We start from the raw sequence: 10,476 nt of genomic DNA, 5'->3' as shown, positions 1-10,476 counted from the left end.
CTCTTCAGTATGCACCAGCCGGTGGCTCTTGAAGTCGGAATGGCGCTTGAAGGAGGCCTCACACAGGTCGCAGTGGAAGGGGCGCTCCTCATTGTGCACCACCTCATGGCTGAATAGCTCCCAGGCCCGCTTAAAGGTTTTCTCACACACGCGGCACTGGAAGGGCTTCTCATCTATGATCACCTCCCGGATCTCCAGCTCGGGGCCAGCCCCACCCTGCTTCAGGTGGGGTGGCAGCACCACCACATCCTCCAGCTCTTCACCTGCTGCCCCGCCCAGCACCAGTTTGGCTGTAGAATAGATCCCGTGCTCATCAATGAGATGCACGAAGTCTGACTTGGAGTACGTACTGCCAGGCTCAGCCAGCTTGGGGGAACAGGCACCAGGCCCCGCTCCCTCCCACTCCCAATACTTGCCTTGCCCTAGTACCAGGCGCTGCTCCCCCTCCTTGGGGCTGGATGGGGAGGAGCCCATGTCCCTCAGCCCAGCCCCCTGCCCATTCTCCAAGAGATATTTCTTCCTCTGGAAGTTGGTAGCCCAACCCTGGAGCAGCCGCAGTTGCTTGCCCCGGGACGGCCCTGCTTCCTCGGCACCAGCTGGCTCCCCACCTTCTTGGCCAGGGGGAGCAGCAGCCCGAATGGACTCCAACTGCTCATACAGCCGCTGCTTCCACCGGAATGGCTTGCAAGACTGCTGCTTCCCTGGTGCCTCAGCTTGGGGGACCTCCTGGCATGACAGAGTGGCCACTTCCTCCTCCTCACACCCATTCTGGCCCAGACCATCAGCATTACGGTGGTCTGGAGGGCTGTGCCCCTCTTGGCACCATCCAGTGGGGCTAGGAGAGGACGAAAACCTTTGTCTCTCAAGGGAAACCCCCACCATCTGTAGGTCCTCCGTGCTCCTGCTCTGCCCTTGGGCTGCTCTCTTCAGGGTCCCCATGTCTTCCTCCTCCTCCTCCTCCTCCACTGAGCTATCTGCCTCAATGATCTGGATGTGCCCTGGTGGCGAAGGGGGCTCGCTGGCTGGAGAAATGGGATTGTCTTCCATGACTCTTGCCTGGGCTAGGGATCAGCAACTGGATCCTCTGCAAAAGATCAGGAGAAAAAGGGGAGGCATTAGAGACTAGAAAACCATCTTTGGGACAGGGAATGGGGAACAGGGCTGGAGAAACAGTGGATGTAAGTTGTGAGAGGAAGCACAGGGCACAGTGATGGGTGAGATCATAAGATAGGGGTATAGGGATAAGCATGGGGCAAGGCCCTGGGCTTTTCCTCAGGGACAAGGCCCCTATCACAAACTGGCATTTCCTGATAAGGGTTCCAGTACCTGACACCTGGTGCTCAAGGCTACTCTGAACTTTGACTGCCCCCAGGGCAGCTCAGAAATAGGCAAACCCAGGGCAGTGGGGGGCATCCACAAAATTCGCTGTGCCTTGGAGCTAGGACACAGCAGAACCAGATCATGCAGAAGAGGAGGCAACACAGCAGCAAGAGCCAGAAGTGACTGAGGAAAGGCACAGGATATATTCTTAGAAGAGGGGAGAGCCAGGATATCACTGGGACCAAGGATGGAGCATCCCAAAATATTCCTCGTCTTCCTCATCCAGATTGCCAGCCCTGCCATATTTACAGGCTCTAATTCCTCCTCCTGCTCTGCAAGCATCTGAGCTCACCTGCTGGCCCTGCTCCTCAGTCTGTGTTAGGGAAGATGTCTCTCCCCCACTGCCCTGTAGAAATGTTTTCACTGCCCTTTGGGGAGAGCGGAGGCAAAGCCAGGGGTTAGTGTTCTGCACTACCACAAGCCTGGATTCCAGCTTACTTGGTGGGACCTGTGAGTCTGAAAGACCACCTCTTAGAGGAAGAGGGGACTGAGCTATGCCCATAGGAATTCATCTGTGTGCACAAGGGAGGATCCTGCTACATTCACTACCCAAGCCAGGGAAAGACCTCAACAGCTGCTACAAGCCTGTGCACTGTAAAATATGCCATTTCCAGACATCAGGCCACAAACCTCACTCAGGAGCAGCCTGTTTCTGGACACAGAGCAAGCCCCAGCCCCTGCATTCAGCCAGTTGTGGGAATGGTTATTGAGTCAACCCAGCATCCCAATCTTTACTTGCTCATGCAAAAAAAAATGTTGGTGCTTTAAAACAGGTCTGCATTAACAACACTAAAAACAATGAGAAGTCAAGTTAACTGGGAGAAATAATTTATTTAAGAAAATACGCATGAAAGCATCCAGGAAGATTTTACCAGATACACAAAATTTGCAGGTAACACCAAGATGGGGGGAGGGGAAGGGGGAGCAGGCACCCTGGAGGACAGGACTAGGATTCAAAATCACCTTGATACATTGGAGAAGTGGTCCAAAATTTATGGGATGACGTTTCATAAGGAGAAGTGCAAAGTACTGTACTTAGGACAGAACAGTCATATGCACAAATATAAAATGGAATGAATGGCTCAGCTGCAGTAGGTACAGAAAAGGAGCTGGGCATTATAGTGGACTGCAACGGTAAAGTGTTGCTGCAAAAAACAAATGTTAACAGGAGTGGTCTATGCAAATCAAAAGGAGTATATTCTTCCAATGTGTTCTAGTACAAGTGAGGCCTCACCTGGAGTACTGTGTCCAGTTTGGTGCAGCATATTTAAAAAAAGAAGTGGACAAACTAAAATATCCACTGATCCAGAAAAAATCAGAAGCTTAGAAACAAGACATAAGGAAAGGTTGGAAGAACTTGGACTTCAATCTAAAAGAGAAGATACAGTAGAAGGGAGGAGAGAGGGAAGAAGCTGAAAATTGTTTTTTTCAATACAAAAAGAATTGTTATAAAGATGATGGTAAGCAAAAGCTCTGAGTCTCCACAGGGAATGACAATAAATAATGGGTGTAAAATTAAAATGGGAGATTTACGATGGGTATTAAGAGTTTTATAACTAGGAGTGCAGTTAAGCATTGGAGCAGGTTCCCTAGATCAGTGGTTCTCATCCTTTCTGGACTCAAGGTATTTCTCCATTATTTTTGTAAACTGAGTGGCACCAAATTTCAAAAACTGGTTTATATATTACAGTACTTACCTCACTGCAGAAGAGCAAGGCAGTGGTGGTGGGGGACTGGACAGACAAGGACAAGCCTGAGCCCGTGCTTATCTGTTTATCTCTTAGTACAGGGTCAGGCAAAGAAGTCTGGCCTGTGGGCTGCATCAAGCCCATGGAGGACTCCATTTCCCAGCAGCCCCTGCCCGTTTCACAGCGGCTGGCTTCCATGGAGACCTCCAGCAGTGGCTAGGCGTGATAGAATGGAGCCAGGGTTTCCATGGAGATGAGCCCCAACAGCACTGGAATGGCACGCAGCTGGATGGAGCTGCTCCAGGGCTGAGATCTTGCAGCAGTTTTAGTGTGGTCCAGAGCGAGGGCATAGTTGCGATCTGCTGCCCGTACACCCCAGGCAGGGGCATGCAGAATGAGACTCTGTCCTGGCTCCATACCATGCTGTCACCACTGCAAGATCCTAGCCCTGGCCACGGAGCAGCTCCCCGCCCAGCTGCGTGCCCTGCCAGCACTGCTGGGGCCAGTCTCCATGGAAAACCTGGCCCCACACTGTCATGGCACCACCACTCCTGAGGTCTCCATGGAAATCAGCAGCAGCAACAGGGCAGGGGCTGTGGCTGCTGGGAAATGGAGCCCAGCCACCGGCTGGATCTGCCGTTTTGCCCACCCCTGTCCTAGCACTTCAAGGCACCTTTTAAAGGATCTGGAAGCACCCCAGGGAGTTGCAGCATTCTGGTTGCAAATTAATGAACTAGAGAAACTGTGGAATGTATTCATTGTAAGTTAAACACTAGCTGGACAAATGCATGGCTGGGATGGCTTAGATAAGGATGGCCCTGCCTTGAGCACAGGTTTGGGCTAGATCAGTGGTGCTTAACCTCCAGCGTGCAGGCTGGATCTGGCCCAAAGGGCTCCTCACAGGTCCAGAAATTTGACAATGGGGGAGCAGTAGGAGAGTTAATTGCTCCCAGAGCTGCAGCTAGTAATGCTGCCATCAATCTCCCAAAGCCAAATTTCTGGACCCATGGGGAACTCTGCAGTCCAGGTGACATGTACTAGATTGTGCTGGCTCATGGATTGACCTCATGCTTGTGGGATCTAACCCACACGACTGCATAGGCTGAGCATCTCTGGACTAGATTACAACCTGGGAATCCTTCCAGCCCTCGGATATGACTTATCGAAACTTCATGTCGATGGTGATTATGTGCTGTAAGCAAAGTGGTATTAGAAGCCCTAAAACTAACTAGCTCCAGTCCTTATTCAGGGTCTCTATTAGAGGAAGTCCTTTGACAGCTACTGACCCTTCAAATTTCAAGCACCAGTCTGTATGCAGTTAAAGAGAGTACAATTATGTTACAAAAGTGACAGTGGGGGCTGGAAGATGGCACATATTTAAGCAGTTTGTGCATTAGCCAATATATAGACAACTGACATTTCTTTAAAAACAAAAACAAAACCCAAAACAAAACAGTGGCTGGTGTCATGTTATGCAGTTAAGCTAAGTATACACTTACCAGGCATCTATGTAAGTAGACTAATAGTACTGTATACTGTAATAGTACTGAACTTCCATTCTGAATTTGGGAAAAGCCAAATAATGTAGGTATGATATACAATACTACAGATAAGGCCTAACCAATGCCAACTGAAAAGGCCCTGTCACCTCTCATGACTTGCACCTAGACTTCCATATCCTTTCTTGGAGAGCTGCCATTCAGCCATATGTAACCCATTTTATACTTGTGTTTTTGATTGTTCTTCCCAAGGTCTAGCACCTTTCATTTGTCAGCACTGAACATCATCCAGGTAGCTCCAGTCCAACTTTCCAATCTGTTAAGATCCTTCTGAATTACGGTCCTCTTCTCCATTGTGTTCACAATTTCATGTTGTCTGCAAATTTGCTGAAGAAGTTCTCTATTCTAACATCCAAATAAGTAATAAACATCGTGAAAAAACGGGGCCCAGGACAGACCCTTCTGGTACTCCATTCACAACCCTCTGCCATTTTGACATGGGCAACAAAGGCACAGAACAGTTCCCTAGCTGTGGTAAACAGCAGAGCAGTGATCCCCAGCAGTAAACCCCAGCAGGGGTGAGTGGCAGTAGCGATTCCCCACAGTGACAATAGGAAACTACCCATGGTGAGGAGCATCACAACCTCTGGTGTGGGTCCTCCTACCAAGTACCTGCCATTTTGGTATAGGTGGTAGAGTCTCCAGAAAGCAGCAGCTACCTCATGTGGGTTATGTAGTAGACAGCCTCTAGATTGGCTTCGTAATCATCCAGCAGAATCCCCTGCTACAGGACTAGCACCTTTCTTTAAGGGTAACTGAGCCAGCTAGAAAGGACAGGGGAAAGGTTAGGACTAGAATCTACACCAGTCCCACAGTTAATGACTTCACTTTGCATGAGTCTGGAAGAGAACTCTGATCACACTGACTGTGACCAGCTGTTAACAGTGGGTTGAGTTGGGCTACTCACTGTTAAGGTTTCTCCCAAGATGGTTTATTTGTTCCTCTTTAATAAACCCTGTTGTAGTTTACTACTGCTTGTGAGTGTGGGAGTTGTTCACACTGGAAACATGCAGACAGCAATCATTTCCCAGGTTTCTCGATGGAGTCTCAAGCCAAGACAGAGAATTTGTGTAAAACTCTAAAGCTGAACTTGGTCCTTGTTGCTGCCAAGTGACAGACTGAAGATGAGTTGCATGTAGAACAGAAATCTAGTAGCAGAGGGTTCTTCACTGTGCCAGATAAAGGTATCACAACATCTAATGGCTGGAAGCTACCAAAAATGTCAAGAGTAAGAGCAATGCACAGTTTTTTAAAGTGTGGATAATCAGTCACTGCCTCCACTCACCACTTGGGAGTCACAGCAACCCATATAACTGATTTGCCATCACTGGGCATTTCAAAATATAGATTGATTGGTCTTCTAAGGCTGGGAACAAAGGTTGCAAATGTCCTGGGGCTAGTTGTGCCCATGTTTGTCCCAGAACAGAGAATTTCCAGGATTGGCATGGACATGTCACCTTTTCAATCAGGTTTTAAGTGATCGGCTGAATGTACTGCCCCTTTTCTGCCATTGAAAATGGCATCAATAATGCAATCCCAGTACAACTGTTAAGATGCACTCTGCAATGGCCCAGGACAAACAGCTAGCACTTCATATCCTGTGAACCATTTTTTGGGAGAAGAGACATGGATGTCTGAACAATTGCACTTTCTCCTGGGGCAAAGACGATGTCTTTTCATAGTCTAAGAGACTTGCACTAGATCAAACAGGAATCAGCTACAGGCAGTTTGCCAGCCACCACTATACAAGAGGCTAGGCATGGGGATCACAATCACCTCTTCAGCATTCAAGGTCCCTGATAATGTAAGCCCCTTGGTATTCTTATTATGAACCTTTGACCAGCACTCTCATCCCTGATTTTTTAAAATTATTTGTCCCTAGTAATCAGTTATCACATTTTCTGCAGCCTCCCCATCTGAGGGAGACCTTTAGGTTACTTGGTGGGCCTAGGCCCCCGTCCCTCAAGGTGACATAAATAGGCCTGATAATCTAAGGAGACAATTGAGGCAGGTAGCACTCCTTACTCATCTGTGCACACCCAGATCCTCACCACCAGCAGCCAGAATTAGCACCACCCCTACCTGCAGCCCCAGTAGTGATACTCATTTTGTTAAACAGCAGCAGATGAAACTAAACTTGATAGTACTGGAGCTGTTACCAGCACTAGTGGAGTCCCTCAAGGGTCAGCTACGGGACCCATCTTACTTCATAGTTCATCACCAACCCTCACACAAAAAGTAGATGCGTGTTGGTGAAATGTGTTATTAACTTTTGGCTCCCACTCTGATCCCTGTTTTCACTTTAGTCGCCACAAGTATTTAGCTGTTACATGCTTAGTGGCCCCTTCTAACAACAAAGGGGGCTAAGAGTTCCTGTGTGGGCCAACTGAGGCCTACAGTGCCCCTACTGGATCAGAAGTCAGACAGCCCTGCTCTATATGATACATGGCTTAGCAGTGGCCATGGCTTGGCAGGCCTGGGAGAGAGACCAAGAGCTGCCCTGGTTGAGCAGATAGCACAGCAGGCTGCGCTGGTAAAGCAGCCACCCAGAACAACAGGGCCACTCCTGGGGGAGAGCTGCCCCTGCCGTGCCATGGGACCAGGCTCCAGACAACACAACCTGACCTGGGGCCAGGGGTCAAAGTAGCACAAGAGGTTCCCTCAGTTGAGTTGCCAAGCCAGATCGGCTGCGCAGGGCCCCCACAACAGAGGGGGAAGGCACGCAGCAGGGCTGTCACCCTGGACAGCCAGCAGGCACTGCCATATAGCACAGCAGCCTATGGAGGGAGTGGGCCCTAAAACAATCTCCCACCAACAGGTTGGCATGGGGCTCCTCCTTCTGCTCTTATGCAGGGGAGGTGGGCAGCTATCTCCAGGGCGCAGGCAGCATAGCTCCACACTCCTCTCCACTTCTCATGCCCCCACCGGGGGCGTGAAACACTCTCCACCCCGCAGCAGTGTGCATACAGCAAGGACTCCCAACCCCATCGCCATCCCTGTGCCCGCCTCAAACCAGGCGCACGCAGTGGTTTCTCCCGCCTCACAAACGCAGCGGTCTCTCCTAACCCCATCCCCACGCCGCAACAGGGCGCGCGCAACGGTCTCCCCCGACCCCACTGCCACCCGCGCAGGACAGGCACAATGGTCTCTATCACTCCCGCAACGCGCGTGCCTTTCCTGTGAGCCCTTTAGGGACAGGGCCGGAGTCTCTTAATCTCCTGGTGCACAGGAGCAGGGAGCACTCACCCGGCTGCCGACAGCTCGCTCCCCCTCTACCCTTCACATCCGACCGGTGTCCCAACCAAACACCTCCCCTCCCCAGCGAGTGCCCCACTGGGCCGTCCCCTGAAACACTTCCGGTCAGGCCCGGCACTCACGTGCCTCGGGGCAGATCTACTTCCGGTTCCAAGGCTAACCTACTCTGTTTCGGGCTCTGCATGCTGCGCATGCGTAGTGGGCACCATCACTACGGAAGCTGCGAGCGCCCCACACATGGGGTGGGTGCTAGGGTTGGTTGGTGTGTACTTCGGTGTCTCGCTGCTTCAAGCCCAGCGGAGGCGTCCGTAGGCCGGGGGCGCCTGGGTCTGTGGGGCCGAGGTGCGGCCTTGGGACTGCTGTTCCGTGCGAAGCGCGCTCGTGGGGTGCAGGGGCACGCTCATTAGTTACGTGTACTTGAGCTCAGATGTGGCACGTGCGCTGCGTGGGCCCCGAAAGTGTTCCACGGGTCCCCGCGGACAGCGCTGCCTTTATGTGGAGCGCACCTACTGGGTCAAGCCAAAGGAGAAAGATGTTGCAGTAATGGAGGGGTGAGATGGTGAGAGCCTGGAGGAGAGGTGTAGCTGTTGGGCTCAGCGCAAGTGAGGCTCAGGGGCATCCCATCCCCAATACCTCCTCCTTGGCTACATGTAGTATGCCTGCCAGGGTTTTGGGAGCATCTGAGGTCCCAGGCTCAAGAGTCTAGGAAGGAGGATGCTTGCTGGTGGTAGTGCCACACAGATTTTGACAGTTGAGTTCTGCACGGTCAGGGAATTGGGAACTGATTTGCCTAATTCAGCCTGAGATATGAAATAATAAAAAAAAAAGTGTTGTAGCTCTGTGGGGTATACCAGAAAGGCTGTATCTTGGAGATAACCGTGTACAAAAATTGGCAAGATTCAAGCATGGCTTTCAAGGGAGGACCTTGAAGGAGGCCTGAGCAGAAGAGGACAGTTGAGCTGAGTGACGGGCAGGATGGTGGTATTGTCCATAGTCCATTGTACTTGTGTGCTGTAATTGTCCTTGTGTGCCATAATTGAGAAATGGGGTAAGTAGGACTGTGGGAAGATTGTATGCTATTTTAGTCATGGTGACTAAGTGGTAACTAAGGTCCAGTGTCTGATCTAAGTGAGACTGATTCTTTTACCAGTGGTGTGGCTCGCTGGACTTGAGATAGACTGTGGCGAGGACATAGGAATCCTATTGCCAGTGCACTGTGGGTTCTTCCAGCAGTCTGATGAGGAGAGAGCTTCCTATGAAGCTGCTACCTGCATGGTCAGATGGTGTCTGTTGAGCTGAAGCACTGATCATAGCCCCACAGGGAGCAGTGTAGCAGGAGTCCCTTGTGGTCTGGCCCCAAATGTCTAAATACTAACTTAGAATCATAGAGAAGTAGGGCTGGAAGGGACCTCTAGAAGCCATCTAGTCCAACCCCGTGTTTGAGGAAGGATCATCCCCATCCAAACCATCCTATACAACCATGATCTAAACTTTACATAAGACTACTGTCAACCCTGACACAGCACAGACCTAACACATTAACCTGCCACAGGTAAAGCAAGAGAACCACATACGCCAATGTCCTGCTTCTATGAAATGTTGTCAATACACACTCAAGAGATCCCAGGTGGAGGGCAATGCCTGCTGCTACAGAGGAAGGTAAGTCCCCCACAGTCTGTACTGATATGACCATGGGGTAAAATTCCTTTCTGACCCCAAATACAGTGATTGGTCTGACCCTGAGTGGAGGGGCAAGACCCCCTAGCAAGGAACCGCTTGCTTTGGTACACACCAGGAGCATTGGCACACTTCAGTCAAAGTTCCCGGCCTTGGCTGTAGCCAACATTAAGTGCCTTTGAGGGAGGCTTAAAAACACCTTGACACATGCTGCAGACAGGGGGACTAGGGGCAACCAGCAAAGCCCAGAAGCCTGGGAAATACCCATAGCAGAACACAGGCATAGCTCTGCCTAGATCATTCCTGACTAGTGGCTGGCCAACCTCCTATAATTGAGAGTCCATAACTTCCCTAGGCAGTCTATTCCACTGCCTCACTGTTCTCATAGTGAAGTTTTTTCTGGATATCCAATTTACAATTACTTGACTGGAACTTCAGGCATTGGTCCTTGTCCTTCTCTGTTCCGCAAAAGAGAAAATGTGCGTTCCCTCTTATTTATAGCAGGCCTTCAAGTATTTGAAGACTGCTATCATGTCCTCTCCTAAGTGCCTTTTCCTCAAGCTGAGCATGGTTAGCTCCTTCAGCCTCTCCTTGTATAACTTGGTTTCCAAGCTCTTGATCTTCGTTGCTCACCTCTGGACCCTCTCTAACTTCTCCATGTCCTTTTTTAAAATGTGGAAAACAGAACTGTGAACAGTGCTTCAGATGAGGCCTAACCAGTGCTGAGTAGAGGGACATTATCATTTCCCGGTCTAATACTTGCATCTAATACTTCTATTGATGTATCCCAAGGCTGCATTCACCTTTTGTGTGGTTGCATTACACTGCAGACTCATGTTAAGTTTATGATCTATCAAGACTCCCAGATCCTTGACCATAACGCTGCCCTCCAGCTAGGTGTCAACCATTTTATATTT

The 10,476-nt window shown here is 50.3% G+C and overlaps 1 pseudogene; it reads right to left on the bottom strand.

The window, feature by feature from the left end:
* LOC102381166 overlaps nt 1-7,959 on the bottom strand; it is an 11,094-nt pseudogene extending 3,135 nt beyond the window's left edge.
* Nucleotides 7,960-10,476: the final 2,517 nt, after the last annotated feature.

Source organism: Alligator sinensis, unplaced genomic scaffold (genome assembly GCF_000455745.1).
Source record: "Alligator sinensis unplaced genomic scaffold, ASM45574v1 scaffold1140_1, whole genome shotgun sequence".
In the NCBI taxonomy this organism is placed as follows: domain Eukaryota; kingdom Metazoa; phylum Chordata; order Crocodylia; family Alligatoridae; genus Alligator; species Alligator sinensis.
The sequence above is the reverse complement of the archived record's forward strand: the minus strand, read 5'-3'. Positions and strand labels throughout refer to the sequence as shown.